We start from the raw sequence: 16,023 nt of genomic DNA, 5'->3' as shown, positions 1-16,023 counted from the left end.
GTCCATTTAAGTCTCAGAGCTTATATTTTTCATGAGTTTGTCTAATTCCCTTCTTAAAACCACCAGAGCCTGTGCAGATGGACATGAGATAGCAAATGAGGTGAGAAATGAAGCAAAATCAAGCACAAGTCAATAAAAAGCAGCTTACCTTGCAGGTGACCCAACAAAAGGCATAATTATGAGATCCATCTCAGCCAATGATAGGCCTGGATTAAGAATTCCAACATATTCACATCTTCAGAAAGTAACTATTAAACATATTAAAACTTGTCCAGAAGTGTCTTCACATGCCACTGCCACCTGCCACGGGTAGCACCATTAGGAATTCACGAGCTCTGAATTCCTTGTCAAAAAGAAAAATTATTGTTGGCACAATTTTTAAACAGATCCACGTGATTCCTCCCCGCCCCCCACTCCCTTGTGTCACTGAACAATTGAACAGACAATGTCAAAGATCCTTGACCTTGTCTCATCTGTAGTGGCAGAGGCCACAGATTGCCATGCACAACCTGGTGCCTTCCAGGTGTTTTGGACTGCAACTCCCATAAACCATGCCGACTGGGACTGATGAGAGCTGTACTCCAAAGCACCTGGAGGTTAGGTAAAGGCTGTTGCAAGACATCTTTGTTAACATTCCTTCATTCTGTGGCAGCAAATTCCATATTTTCTGTTTCCTGACTAGAACCTTCAGAGCCAGTCACAAACTTTTTGCTGCCTGAAGCAGAAGACAAGATTATGCTCCCTCCCCATCTAGGTACAGAAACTGACTGGATTGCCAGTTAGCTCTTATTTCAACACTGTTGATGGGGCAGCATCCACCACAGCAGGAGGTGGGTGAACAGAAGGTTAATTTAAGGTAGTGTAGGCAAGGCACACCTCAGCACCCCCCTGGCACTGCTGCCCCACAGCATCTGCCGCCTGAGTCAGCTGTATTACTCTGCTTAATGGTAGGTCCGGCCCAGTGAACCTGGTGGTGGTGAAGTGTCAGTGGGCGATCCTGAGGTCTGGTTTAATGCAAGTGAGGAAAGAAGATTACTTTCTTCTCCCACATTTTTCTCCTATTTCTAAATTGCTTGCATGCATTCCCTCCCGCCAGGCTTCCAGCTGTGCAGTCTAGAGCAACAGTCCTCTGGACACACCCTGGTGATGATGACAACAGCTGTCTCTGAAGGCGGTTAGGGATGCTCAGCTCGTGGTGGGCATCCGCTTGGAATGAAGGCAGCAGGAGGAGGAGGCTGGGTGATCTGCAGAGGCTGGAGTTTTGCTGGCTCATCCATTTGGGTTGCAAATGCCACAAGGAGGGAGCGGCACGGAAATCTGGGGCACAAAAGCTGCCTGCTGTCGCCCAGAGAGGGAAAGGGAAGCGTCTTGGCCCCATTCCCAAAGCACGATGGTCGAGGAGGGGACGTGGTGGGGAGGGGGCTGTTTCTGCTTCTCCGGGCCTGACATGAATGCATTAGCCTCCTGAACCAGATCTCTCATCTTAGGCAAGTGGCAACCCAGGTGATGCTGATCAGCACTGACAAGCAGCCACTACTACTCTCTCCGCCTTTGAACGTAGCTGGCGATGCAGAACGCATGAGTTGCCCCACAGCGAGGAATAATTAGTTTCTCTGGGTAAGATGGAAAGAAGCATGGGCTAAGCCTTACAGGGTCTGACTGTAGGATGTAGGGCCAGTGGAGTGGATCCAAGATTGCAGATTCTGAGGAAGTGGCAAGATGGCATACCTCTGACAGGCCGAGAAAGCTGATATCTAGGACTTGAATTCCTTTGCTGAAGCTCCAGTGCTGATTTTAATTAGATATAAGAACGTAAGAAGAGCCGTGTCAGATCAGACAAAAGGCCCATCTAGTCCAGCATCCTGTTCTCACAGTGGCCAACCAGATGCCTGTAGGAAACCCACAAGCAGGACTTGATGGCGGCAGCACTCTCCCCTCCTGTGATTCCCAGCAACTCGTACTCAGAGAGACATGCTGCCTCTGGCAGTGAAGGTAGAATTCAGACACCTCGGCTAGTAGGTACATATATAGCAAACTCTGCAACTGGGCATATCAAGCCACCTGGCCCTTGGTCTGGATTCTATCTGAAAAATATTGAATGGTGATTGATGCAGAGTAGGGTGTAGTGAAGGACCCTTTTGGGTAGACCTGGAACAGAGACCTTATTTGCAAACAGGGCTGAGTCCCAGAGCTTGTGGCACAACTGCAAAAGTGAAGAGGGCTTTCTCCACATCACTCAGGGCTCATCCAGACGTCCTTTTGTGTAGTGCTTTCTCGGCACAGGTCCGCACTTTAAAGCTCCATGCCTGAGTAGGTTTTTTGTTGTTGTCCTGGTGCTTCTCTCAGGAAAACCCACATTTTACCACTGAATTGGGGCAAATGGCCATCCACAGAAAACCCTGGGGAGAAAGGAAACTACCTTTCCCCAGGTAGGGTGACCCAGTCCACTCTGCCACTCCTAGGAGATGCACTACTGCAGCCTTTCTGCAGGTGAGCATCCTTCCTTTTGCAGCATGGCCGCAAGCATCAGGCTCCTCCGGTAACTATTTACAGAGCATCCATCCTGATCTGCTTGCGCAAAGCTTACACAGAGCTTAGGCTATGTCTGACCTTTGGTGAGCATTTGTTCATGCCACATGTTTCAGTGCATTTTCCTGTCACATTCCACCCCGCAAAAGGTCTAGGTTGTGTGTGGTGTTTTTTGGGATTTGCTGCCTATTGTCTATATTAAACTGGAACTCCCTGCCTACTGAGATTAGCAGGCTGTACTCTTTTTGGTGCCTGCTAAAAACTCTTGTTTAGACAACCCAGATGCTTAGGAAGTTGAAGTAATTTTAATCTGCTTTAGTATTTTAACTTTTGCATGCTTTAACGTAGGGTTGTGATTTTTTCTCGCTATTATTATTTTATCTTTTTGTAAACTGCTCTGAAGTGTTTTTTTTTTTACTATCAGGCGGTGTATAAACTTTATGAAATGAATGAATGAATGAATGAATGAATGAATGAATGAAATGCTTTGATCCTCTTTAATTGTGCAAACCTAAATCTGATACAGTATATGCTTGAATTCCTCTTGCAAAATAGTGGCCGTCAGGAAGCACTCATTGATACCCTCGGTTACCTCTCTGGCACACACTGTTTAAATCCAGATACTATTGCCCTCAAACTGCTACTTGTATTGCCTCTGTCCATAGTCAGAACACACCTGTCCTCAGGATGCTTCCCACACACTTTCTTGCAGGCTGCAGCATCCAACCCACCTGAACTGAGAAAGGCAACTTTCCCCTTTGCCACACCTGTCACAGACCCCCTTACTTGGATGCCCTGATGCATCATGGCAAAATGCATCTGCCCCCTTGGAAAGGCACCAGGCAGGCAGGCAGGCAGGCAGGCAGGGAGGCAGGCAGGGTGTGACTGGCCGTCCTCCTCCGTGCCTTGCTCAGCATCTCTACTGGTGGCTCGGTCAGTCCTGTATCTCCATGGAGACAGCCAATCATGGGCAGACATCTTCTTTTCTCTCTCCACCCTGAAATTCATCACTGCTTGGTCCCACTGGGGTGTTTAAAGACAAAATGCAAATTGTTGCCTGTGCTGTAATTATCGATGTGAGGTGCAAAGGGCTGCATTTCTAGGGACATCCTAAGCTCAGGATGCATCTCAGCAGTGAAACAAACAAACAAAAAATTGGGAGGGTGTTCAGTGTCGGGATTTTCAAGAGGGGATAAGGCATAAGAGATTATGCTCCTGTGCAGAGGACATTGAAGGAGATGGAGGCCAACATGATGGGCAACGTGGTCCTAAGCCAGCCTTCCTCAACCCGGTGCCTTTCAGATGCTTTGGGCTACAGCTCCCATTACCCCACAGGCTGAATGATGTTGGGGCTGATGATGACTGTGGCAGATGAGAATCCCAGTCCAAAACATCTGGAGGGCACCAGGTTGAGAGAGGCTTCCTGGTCCTTTCTCACTTCAGTGAACAAATGTGTTACTCCTCCCTGTTTTCAGTCTCCAAAGGATGAATGCCGCTGGGCTTTCACTTGCCTGAGCCTGCTCCCTGTCCACAAGGCAGAAAGGGGTGGCTTTGGGAGACCACCAAGTTCTGCCTTGCCTGCCTAGTACACTCCCTTTTCCTGATGCCCACACTGCGGGTGCCCCCTTACTTTCAGCTGTACACGTAAGACTAGGAGCCACGTGGAATGTGATATTATGAAGGGGGGGCAATTTCAGTTTCTAGGAGGATGAACTGCATGCTATGGGCTATGAAAGCTTCTCTCCAGGTTAACCACTCTCCATTAATGTGTTGTCATATTTGCCCTGAACTGGAAAGACCGCTAATACATGAGCATTACTATAAGGACATAACCAGTTACAGATAGGTAGCCGTGTTGGTCTGCCATAGTCAAAACAAACAAAAAATCCTTCCAGTGGCACCTTAAAGACCAACTAAGTCAGTTCTTGGTATGAGCTTTCGTGTGCATGCACACTTCTTCAGATATAAGGACATAACGTGAGCCAGACCAATGGCCCACCCAGCCTATTTTTGCAGCAGCCCACTCAATGCCTGTGGGAAGCCTGCAAGCTGGACCCTGCCCACCCGCTGTTCTCAGCAACTAATATTCAGAAGCATAATACCTCTACAGTGGAGGTAGAACAGAGCCATTACAGCTAGTAGCTGTTGATTGCCTTGCGGCTGGTGAATTAGGAAGGCTCCCCAATCAAATCTCACCCTCCCACCTCCAAACCCACAAGGTGGCCATAGGTAGGCTAACACCTCCCATATTCAGCCTCTTAAGATAAGAATATAAGCCTTTTTTGAAGGCTTTTTAGAACTGTAGAGTTGGGAAGACCCCATGAGTCATTTAGTCCAACCCCTGCAACTGTGGTTAAGTATGTGAAGTGTTTTAAGCACTCTAGAAGCACCCTCTAAATGCTAGCTCCTGCTTGATATTTTTGCTGGGTCTTGTTCCGTACCCTTTCTGATTCCCTCAGTTCCCTGTACTCGGAAACGGACAGAAGTTTTCAGAGGCAGCTTTTCTCCACGAGCACACGCAGCAAGAAGCAATCCGGGGGAGCCCTGCCCTGCCCCCCTTGGGGATACAATACTACTAAGGGGAAGGCATTGCCTTCTGCTTGGAAGGAGCTGACTGTGCGTATAAAGGAAGCTGCACAGTGACACAGAAAACTGCCCACCGGGGACCCCCTCCTCTCTCTACCTCAGATGCCGCCGCTGTTGCTGCTGCTGTGAGCCAATCCTCAACTATCCCATATATGGTCATAGCTGTGCTTAGCAGAGCCTTGCAAAAAAAGATTCATCCGTGTGCAACTGATGCTGCAACCTATCAGGAAAGAGGCTTCTAGGAAAAACCAGGTCAGATCATGGCAGGGTCTCCTCTCTCCCACCCCCACCGACACCCTTCCCTTCCTCCTGGAGGGTCCTCTCTCAGCTTTGCAGCTTGACCCTGGAGGTTATCTGTACAAGATTCCCTTCTGACTTCTGGCTCCAGGATACCTCTTGCTACTTGCCATACTCCCAAGGAGAGGAGGAGGAGGAGTGCTGAGAGACACCAGGGGCTGGTTCCATTGTGACGCTCTCTCCAGTGATAGTCCCCCCCCCCAATATCTTTGGAATAATTCCTGGGAAGGAATGCAGGTGGGAGGGGGCTTGTCCTTCTCCCTGCTTTCAAGCCTTTAACAGCCACTTGGTGGATAAACATTTAGCAAGAGGAACTGTTCCTGGCATGGGGAGAAGTAGCAGCAAAAGATACCACTTGTTTATTTTCTGCGGCTCAGGCTACTATTGAAGGCAGAGGAGCAGGGCCGGTAAAAACGTTGGCCACCAACCATGGGAAAAAGGATATGGTTGTGTTGGGGCTGGTTCTCTTCCCCCACACTTGGGGTGCCTCCAGGATTTTGCAAGAGGGATCCAAGCGGATAATGCTCAGTTAAAGCGGATTAAAGGGTTATTATTATTTATTGAATTTATATACCGCCCTATACCCAGAGGTCTCAGGGCAGTTCTGTAGCTCTGGTGCAACATTCCACTTTTAAAAAAGCAACAACAGACCTTTTGCTGCGAAAAAGTGGCAGGGTGAAGGAATGATCAGCGGGAAGGTGTGTAAACAAGCAAATGAGGACCAATGCAGGACATTGTTGTGTAGCTGCCCCAGGACAGATGCTCAGACCAGACAATAAAACCCTCCCCTCCCTTGAGCCAATCAGGAGGGATGCCCAGATCAAGCTGCACTCCTGAGGAGGCCTTCTTCTCCCAGGGCCTGATGCTTGAAGAGACACAACGCATTAGCACCCTGTTTGACACATCCCAGTTCTTGTTTTTTTTCTTTATTTGTTCAATTTGCATCCCCTTTTCCCACCATATGTTGCATAAGTTGGCTAAAACAACACTACAAACTCAATACAATCTAATAATTAAACAGCAGTCAAATTCAAAATTAATAAAATAAAAACAAGGCAGGTTAAGCATCAATGAAAGTAACCATTTCAAAACAAGTTGGGGGTGGATAAATCTGTCATTTTCTGCTTCTCATCCTCCCCACATTTTCAGTTCTCCCTATTTCCCACATAAATTTGCTTTAAATAAATAAGTAAAAGACCTAACCATTCACCAATATTTTAGTGTCCGTGTCTCCTAATAAATACATTTTTAATGTAATTTTGCCTAATGTTTGCAAATTATTTCCCGTAATATAATGCATTCTGTATGTTATTTTCACTAATATATGCATTTTTAATTCACATTTCCCCCCAGTTCACACATTTTTGTACTCCTGTTTTGGTTGGAGAAGTGCACCACAAAATTCAGAGAAGTGCAAATTTCAAAGGATAGCTGTGTTTCCATTCACATATTGTTTCAGGAAGTATGAATTAGATAGGTTTGCATTAAAATGCAAGCCAAACCAAATTTCTCTCCCATCCTTAAAAAAAATTCAAAATATTTTCAAGTCAGCTTACGGGCCAAAGGCTGGTCTAAATAAAAAAATCATTTGGTTACTAGCCAAAGGCCACTGGAAATGGGACTAGCCAGGTTTCTTTGGCAAGGAGTTCCAGAGCCTGGGAGCAGCCACCAATAAGACCCTCCCTTGAGTTCCACTAGATGTGCTTCAGATATCGGTGGGGCAAAAAAAAGACAAGCCTCTCCTGGCAAACTTGTATGGAAAAATGCAGTATTTCCCATGTGTGTGTATCTTTTATTATAATTTTTTTATTTGATTTTCAAAAAAAGAGAAAGAGAAAAAAACAAAGAAGAAAGGTGGCAAAATTACATCAAAATGTGTTACACATTCACGTATTGAGATTACTCTGAATCTCCTGACTTCCCCCATCCCATCTGTGGGTCCTCTTAATTCTGTTTTCATCTGCATATCAGTACTCTCCAAAATTTTCATCTTCCTAAGTTATCTATAGTTTCTATTACATTACAAGTGTATTTAAAATCCTGCTAATGATTTAAGCTGTTTACAATAATTTTGTATATCTATTATAAACGTTTCCCATTCTTTTATAAATTTCTTGTCTTCTTGGTTCCTAAGCTTCCCAGTTAATTTTGCCATTTTGGCATAGTCCGTCAACTTGGTCTGCCATTTTTCTTTTGTCTGGGTTGTCTCTTCCTTCCATCTCTGGGCTAGCAGTATCTGGGCAGCCGTTGTAGTACAGTGGTACCTCTAGTTACGAACTTAATTCGTTCCGGAGGTCTGTTCTTAACCTGAAACTCTTATTAACTAGAGTCGTGCTTTCGCTAATGGGGCCTCTTGCTGCCGCTGCGCTGCCAGCACATGATTTCTGTTCTCTTCCTGGGGCAAAGTTCTCAACTCCAGGTTAGTGGAGTTTGTAACCTGAAGCGTTTGTAACCTGAGGCCTTTGTAACTCGAGGCACCACTGTATACATATAATTTATTCTGTTCTTTTGGAATCTCGGTACCTATAATTCCTAGTAAAAAAGCTTCTGGTTTTTTTAACAAAGGTTAATTTAAACATTTTTTTCATTTTATTATATATTTCCCAGAATTTTTTGATTACATTACAGTTCCACCTCATATGATAAAATGTAGCTTCTTTTTCTTTACATTTCCAGCATATATTGTTACTTGTTCTATACATTTTTGCTAGTTTTACTTGGGTTAAGTACTACTGATGCATAATTTTCTACCTTGGTTAACAGCTCTCTCTATATGTTGGCCAATTTGTCCTGATATTTACTTTCTTCACAGATAGTGCTTCTAACAGGGAAAGCCACCAGGGTGTTTTTTTGTTCTAGTAAATCTTTATACTTCTCCCATACTTTAAAAATTGATTTTCTTATTATATGATTCTGAAAGCCTTTGTGTACCTTCACTTTGTCGTAACATCCAAATCTATTATCATGTCGTTCTAGGTCTAACACATCTCCATTTTTCAAAATTATCCATTTCTGAATTCAGCAAATGCAAGATGCCTCATTGTATAATCTCAAATCAGCAGGGTGAAACCTCCTCTTTCTCTCGTATCTGATAGTAATTTATATTTTATTCTTGGTTTCTTCCCTTGCCAGATAAATCTAGAAATATATTTTTGCCATTCTTTGAAGCATCCCATGTGTGTGTGTCTACTATAAATTTTGGAAAGTTGCTGGTCCATTTGGAGATATCACCAAACTCGGCACAAGAGTTCTTGAGGTGGGGTCAGTGGTCTTTGTAGACTGGTATGCCAGGCACCAAGGGACGCAGGTGGCGCTGTGGGTTAAAGCCTCAGCGCCTAGGACTTGCCGATCGAAAGGTCGGCGGTTCGAATCCCTGCGGCGGGGTGCGCTCCCGCTGCTCGGTCCCAGCGCCTGCCAACCTAGCAGTTCGAAAGCACCTCCGGGTGCAAGTAGATAAATAGGGACCGCTTACCAGCGGGAAGGTAAACGGCGTTTCCGTGTGCGGCTCTGGCTCGCCAGAGCAGCGATGTCACGCTGGCCACGTGACCCGGAAGTGTCTCCGGACAGCGCTGGCCCCTGGCCTCTTGAGTGAGATGGGCGCACAACCCCAGAGTCTGTCAAGACTGGCCCATACGGGCAGGGGTACCTTTACCTTTACCTTTATGCCAGGCGCCATTTGAATCAAGATGGTGGACTGAAATATGACTTTGGTGTGTTATCACCTGATTTTCAGTGTGATGGGCCAAACTGCACGAATCTGGATAGCTCTGAAGACATTGTCACCACATTTGCTGGGACGTCACCAAATTTGGCATGTTGGTCCAGACCAATGTACAGCAATTCACACAGTTCTGAAAATATTGTTGCCCAATCTTCTGTGACGGTTCCAAACTGTACCAGTATGGATACATTTGAAGGTATCAGGGCCCAACTCAAAACGAGAATTCCTGAGGGGGAGACAATCTTCCTCTGTGTTTGGTGCTGGGCTCCATTTTGAATCAGCACGGCAGACTGGTGCATGACTTTGGCATGACTTTGCCCAATCTGGCATTGTGAGTCCAAGCTTCTTGGCTGAGTGGGGATTTGAACCCTGGTCTCCCAGGTCCTAGCCCAAAACTAATCACTACACCACACTGGTTTTCCACTGTAGGATTTTGTAGGTCATGACTAGCACCTTGAATTGTGCCTGGAAAACAGATGGGTCACCAGTCATGCCATTGTTTTAATACAGAGTGTCATATGTTCCTTATAATTTGCCTGACTCAATAGCCTGGCTACAACATTCTGAACTTGCTGAAGTTTCCAAACAGCCCCGTGTAGAGGTTATCACTGTACTCTAAATTAGATTGTTTATTGATTACATTTGTTAGATGCCTGCTACTACTAAATATATATATATGAGATAGTCATGGCCACCAACTTGAATGGCTTGGATTAGGCAAGTGCCCTCTGACTTCTGGATGCTTGAAAATAGATGGATCAGAATCCCACCACTTTTTGCTTCATTCCGTAGAAATGAGCATTTAAAAAACTCATAACTACAGTATGTCCTCCTGCACCCTCTGCTGGTCTCGCCTTGGTCATGACATCCTTTCAAATAAGGCTCTAGCTTGGAGGTTCTGTTTTGAAAAGAGAGGGGTATTTTGGAAAAATAAGAGGCAGGACTGCCTCCTGCCGCCGCCGAAGGCCAGCCAGCAACTGCAGAATGTCTAGAGCAGGATGAAAACTACCTGGCTTCAAAATGTATTTGATAACACAACTTGTCTAGAACTGTCAGGTAACAGATTACTGCATTGTACCCAATGCAGACTCTCCGGCTTCATAACTAGCCAATCTCTCTCTCTCCCCTGCCTCCCATTTACCATATAATCTGGTGAAGAGTTCTGGAGAGCTCAAAAACTGGCATACCCTTTTGTGGCCTAATAAAAGTCACATTTTGACATTTTTCTTATGGGCTCACACAGCTACTTCTACTTTTCAATTCAGTATTGATCCAGTGTCATGGCAAATCAAGTGTCTTAGAATTTAAGCTTCTAATGTAGTAGATTATTTACTTTTCTTGTGGAAGGGCTGAATGTTCAGTCCTTGGCATCTCCAAGTCAGGACCCTTGCCTGAAACCAGGGAAGCCAACCAGGACAGTACTTAGGGAGGTGGACCAGTGGCCTGACTGTGTAAGGCAGCTCCCCCCCCCTTCATTTCTGTTTTAGGAAGTATTCAGGGCAGCTAACAAATATTTAAGAAGGCATGAAATGCTTAAGATACAGACAATGAAACATGGATGAGGCAAATGTAATGATTATTTTTAAAAATCTATCTTCCACATTTTTAAAGCAAGCTGGAATGGGTCAAACAAGTTAAAAAAAACACAGGAAAATAACATAACAAAACTATACACACAGGAATTACTTAAAAGCAGCCATCACTTTCATATTGCACCAAGAACCTGAATTAATGTATGTCCACCAAAATAAAACAGAACTAATAAATATACTGAGTTAATTATAACAATAGCAGTAACCCTGAAGACATCCTAAGAGGGTGAACCAGACTGTGTGTCACAGGAGTGTGCCAGTCAGTGATCGCACACTTCAAAGATGGAGTTAACTGTTTATTAGCAAAAACATGACCTCCACAGATATGGCTGAGGCCTAATGAGCAGAGCAGCTCATTCCCAGTGGTCTTCCTTCATGAAATCAGTTGCCAAGACTTTTCCCAAACAATTGCAGGCAGCCAACCTCTCCTCTGCCCTTTTCATGCCTCTCCTGGTTCTGGGTGACAAGGGGGGAGACCCTCATGACTCCACCAGCCCAGCTGATCTCTGCCTCTTGGCCTTCCCCATTCTGCTCGCCTGCTTCAGCTTCTGCTCCTGCTTCTTGACTGCTCTCTGCTAAAGACTCTCCCAGCTCACTAAGCCCTGTTACCTCTTCAGCTTCCTCCTTCCAGTATTTTCTTCTCTTTCCCCTCTTACTATTCATCATTCTCCCACCACCACTCCTGAGCTCTGAGCTCCAGCTGCTTCCTCCCACCATTCCTCTGCATCCAACCAGTCCATGACACCAGAGGTGTAGCAAGGTCAGGTGGTACCCACTGCGATTTTCGTTTTTTGTCACCACCCCAAATTGCAATTTTTGGGAACGTTGCCCAGAGTTGTTGACCTTTTTTAGGGAGGGTTGGCCCGCCAGGGGTGCCAACGCCACCTGGCAATCACAGTAAACCAACCACTGATCGCATTAAAGTGCCCATCAGGGATGCAACCACCACGACCCGGGGGGTGCAAATGACGCCTGCCAGAGGTGCCAGGCTGATCGTAGGACATTTTTGTGCAATCAGTGGGCGGATTTTCACATTGACTATTGCACAAATTGTGAAAATCCACCAGCCAGGGGTGAGAGCGCCGACACGCTAATCCGCATGGGGGGATTTTGTTACCCCCCCAGGCAACACCCCTGCATGACACCCTGATTCAGGGTGATTGTTTGTAGCAAAACACAATTGCAGTACCAAGTGTGGAAAAACAACATGGGATGGAGACTTCTAAGGGCTATTGTGGCTTTTACAGAAAAATTCCTCTTGCAGATTCAGCTCATTTTATTCCTTCCTGTCCAATGCAGTTGTAGGAGGAGTGATGAATAATCCCTTAATTAGTCTTCTTCTATTGAGAAGGGGACGACAGAGAACGAGATGGTTGGACAGTGTTCTCGAAGCTACAAACATGTCTGACCAAACTGCGGGAGGTAGTGGAAGACAGGAGTGCCTGGTGTGCTCTGGTCCATGGGGTCACGAAGAGTCGGACACGACTAAACGACTAAACAACAACAACAATTCAGAGACAATTCACCACTGATCCCCCAGTTTGCACTCCACAGGAAGCAATAAAAAGGGCCAAATCTGAAAGTAAAAAAACAACAAAAACTTTTAACTAATATTGCAAGGGAACTTTGCTCCATGGGACAAACTGTTGAGTATACATTCTAGACAGATATTGGCTGTAGCAAAAGGTGTTGCCAAACATAGCACTATACGTGCTACACAGTGCTTGCATTTTAATTCTGCATCTAGCTGATGCACGAAAAGCAATGCCTTTGCTCTGCTGAAAGACTGTAATATGAAAACAAAAATAATCTGCACAACCACCCTTGCATCCTCCTTCTTCCATGCTCTTGGGGAATGTGTGTGCTTTGCTGGCAGAGAAAATGATCCAGTAGCCAATGATCTATTGACCTCCAGAAGTGGAGTGGGAACAACAAAACACAATCCACCTTAATTGCGAATGCTTTGGAAGGTGGATCCTGCCTCCCCTTCCCCAACAGTCAGAGATCCTGGATTCCCTTGGCCTCACAAATTATCTGATTCAATTAATCTTTCATAAATATTTCAAGGCTTCAGAGGATCATGGAAGGGGGGGGGAATGTTGTGGGATTTTTAATTGATAGCTCTCTTTCCCCCCTCTTTCACGAACCTGTTGGTAACACCAGTCCACACTTTAAAGTGCCTTGTCTAAGTAGGTATTGTTGTTTCCCCCCACAACCCCACTCTTTGCCGCTGGATCAGAGCAAACGGCAATCCATAGAAAACCTGAATTGCTGTTTGTTTCTATTCAGTGTTACTGAGCAGGTTTTTGAAGGGGAAAGCAATGGAACTGTCTCATCAAAGCTAATGGACCAGCCAGCCCTGGTGTGCACACACACTCACAATGGTGCAATGGTAAATTTTGAAGTGCAAGAGTTCATCATGACAGCCCGCCCCCCATGGCAGTCCAAAAATGCAGGCAGCTGGGTTAATTACACTTGATATACACCAAGAGCCTTGGTCAGTACAGCTCAGGATTGTCTACACCAACCTTCTCTGGGTCCCCAGATGTTGTTGGACTACAATTTTCATCAAGAGTGCCAACTTCAATAAAATATGGGAGGGGGAGGAGGTCAGGAAAGCCAAACCCTGCATAATCAGCCACAAGACAATGCACATGCACACCATTTGAATGGCAATGCCTATTAACTTGGGGGGGAGCAGTCTCCTCAAATACTTTATTGGGGGGAGCTGGATGGACCTGTGACTCCCAACATCCTGGACTGCTGGCTAAGGTGGCTGGAGCTGCTGTCCAATAACACCTGAGGACCCAAAGCTAAAGGAGGCTTCTCCACAGGGGCCAGCACCATCTCTCCAGAGGTTTCCTGGTCCCATGCCAAGCTGCCACCAGGTGCTCTAGCCCTGAGCTACGGTCCTTCCCACTGAACTCTGCATGTGCTTGGTGAACGTATGAAGCCTTCAGACATTGAGTCTGTCGTGCCCCAAATTTCCTGCTTCGTCTAGGGTCTCAGGCAGCACCTGGTCTCTTGCATCCCCTGCGACTGCACCCTTTTAATCAGAGATGAAACTGGATGTCTTCTGCATGCAGAGCAGCTGTTCTTTGCCTGAGTGATGGGCCCTTCCCTAGCCCGGTGTCTTTATGGCTGTCCTCAGGGAGATGCCCCCTTTTGCCATTTCTACTGTCTCAGTTGCTTAAATGTTTCTCTGTGACATTTTGAACAGGATTGGCTGGCTTTGGGGGGCCAGGGGAGGTAGCCTGGCCCCCTCCTTCTGTTCAAATAGGTCCCTTTTGGTTATAAAAGAAGCTCCCCCTCAAAAAAAAAGAAAAGAAATGTCTCTGTAACCTTCAGGATTGCAGTGAAGCACTGAGGAGGAAGGGGGGGGATCTTCCATATCATGGGCAGTTGCCATGGAAATGCTTCACATTTGTTTCTGAAATCTGCTTCTCCCTCTTTTTAAAGATCATGACGACAGATTTCTCACAAAAGAAACTGTATCTCCTTCCCTCTGTCTGAGCCTTGTGTAGTGATGGAGCAGGTGAGACCTCAGTCCTGCCCAGGAGCTGAGTGGAGAGTGAAGCTGCCTGGTCTCAGAGGGCTCCTGCTGATTGTGACAAGGGGGGGGGGGGCAAGGGAAGAGGTAGTTGATTTTCCTCCCACTCAAAGGGTGGGAAGGACCAGTCCATCCAACTGGCATGGATTCCTTAAAGGATCAGAGTCAAAAGGGAAGATACATTGCCTATCCAGTTACCTTCAGGTCATGGGGTATCTACAGGACCTGCTTCTGTTGCCTTTGCTTGTTTATTAACAACAGAGTAGTCTTTTCAATTTGCTTTTCGCTTTAGAATTTCATCAACAAAAGGGCCCTTCCCCAAGGAAGTTACAGAGCAAAGGCTGACACTTGAAAAGGCATTGCGGAGGGAAAGGAGAAACAAAACAAGGGAGTGTGCAGGAGCCCAGTGTTCCCAAATGGGATAATAATAATAATAATAATAATAATAATAATAATAATTTTTTATTTATACCCCGCCCTCCCCAGCCAAGGCCGGGCTCAGAGCGGCTTACAAGCAATAATAAAAACAAGATGAATGGTTACAACTTAAAAACAAAAATAAAATACAACATTAAATACTGGAACATTAAAATATTAAAATGTAGCCTCATCGCAGGAGGAGAAGGAAAAGAAAGGGGGAAAAAAAGAGAGAGAGAGAGGGAGGGAATCGAATTGGCTCCAAGCCAAAGGCCAGGCGGAACAACTCTGTCTTACAGTCCCTGCGGAAAGAAATCAGATCCTGCAGGGCCCTGGTCTCATGAGGCAGAGCGTTCCACCAGGCCGGAGCCAGAGTTGAAAAGGCCCTGGCTCTGGTTGAAGCCAATCTAACTTCTTTAGGGCCTGGAACCACTAGGGTGTTGTTATTTATGGACCTTGAGGCTCTCCGTGGGGCATACCAGGAGAGGCAGTCCCGGAGGTACGAGGGTCCTAGGCCGTGAAGGGCTTTAAAGGTCAAAAGCAGCACCTTAAATCTGACCCTGTACTCCACCGGGAGCCAGTGCAGCTTGAAAAGCACTGGGTGAATATGCTCCCATGGCAGAGACCCCGTGAGGAGCCTCGCTGCAGCATTCTGTACCCGCTGGAGTTTCTGGGACAGCTTCAAGGGCAGCCCCGCATAGAGCGAATTACAGTAGTCAAGCCTGGAGATGACCGTCGCATGGATCACTGTGGCCAGGTCGGGGCGGGAAAGGTAAGGGACCAACTGCTTGATGCGGCGAAGGTGGAAAAATGTCGCCTTGGCTGTTGCTGTAACTTGCGCCTCCATGGAAAGGAGGACTCCCCTCCATATGCTTTTTGACTACAACTCCTACACTGGGTAGGCAGTAGGTTGGGGAAGCTTGCTTGAGATCCTGTACTGGGCATTAAATTTGTGTGAGCCAGTGTGGTGTAGTGGTTAAGAGCGGTAGACTCTTAATCTGGGGAACCGGGTTCGCGTCCCCGCTCCTCCACATGCAGCTGCTGCTGGGTGACCTTGGGCTCTAGTCACACTTCTTTGAAGTCTCTCAGCCTCACTCACCTCACAGAGTGTTTGTTGTGGGGGAGGAAGGGAAAGGAGAATGTTAGCCGCTTTGAGACTCCTTTGGGTAGTGATAAAGCGGGATATCAAATCCAAACTCTATACCATCATTTCCCTCAGTCTTGACACAACCACACACCCTATCTTGTGGATTCCCATCCACCTGTTCTGTTGCAGAACTCGGAATCCCAACTTCCATTTTGGAAAAAGAGTCCAGAGCTTACTTTACCCA

General features: G+C 46.2%; 1 protein-coding gene across 1 annotated transcript in view; it reads left to right on the top strand.

Annotated features, from left to right (window-relative positions):
* HPCAL4 (hippocalcin like 4) overlaps positions 1–16,023 on the top strand; it is a 41,654-nt gene that overhangs the window by 5,952 nt on the left and 19,679 nt on the right. The gene's annotated exons all lie outside the window — the stretch shown is intronic.

This window comes from Podarcis gaigeae (genome assembly GCF_964106915.1).
Source record: "Podarcis gaigeae genome assembly, chromosome: 8".
NCBI lineage: Eukaryota > Metazoa > Chordata > Lepidosauria > Squamata > Lacertidae > Podarcis > Podarcis gaigeae.
The sequence above is the reverse complement of the archived record's forward strand: the minus strand, read 5'-3'. Positions and strand labels throughout refer to the sequence as shown.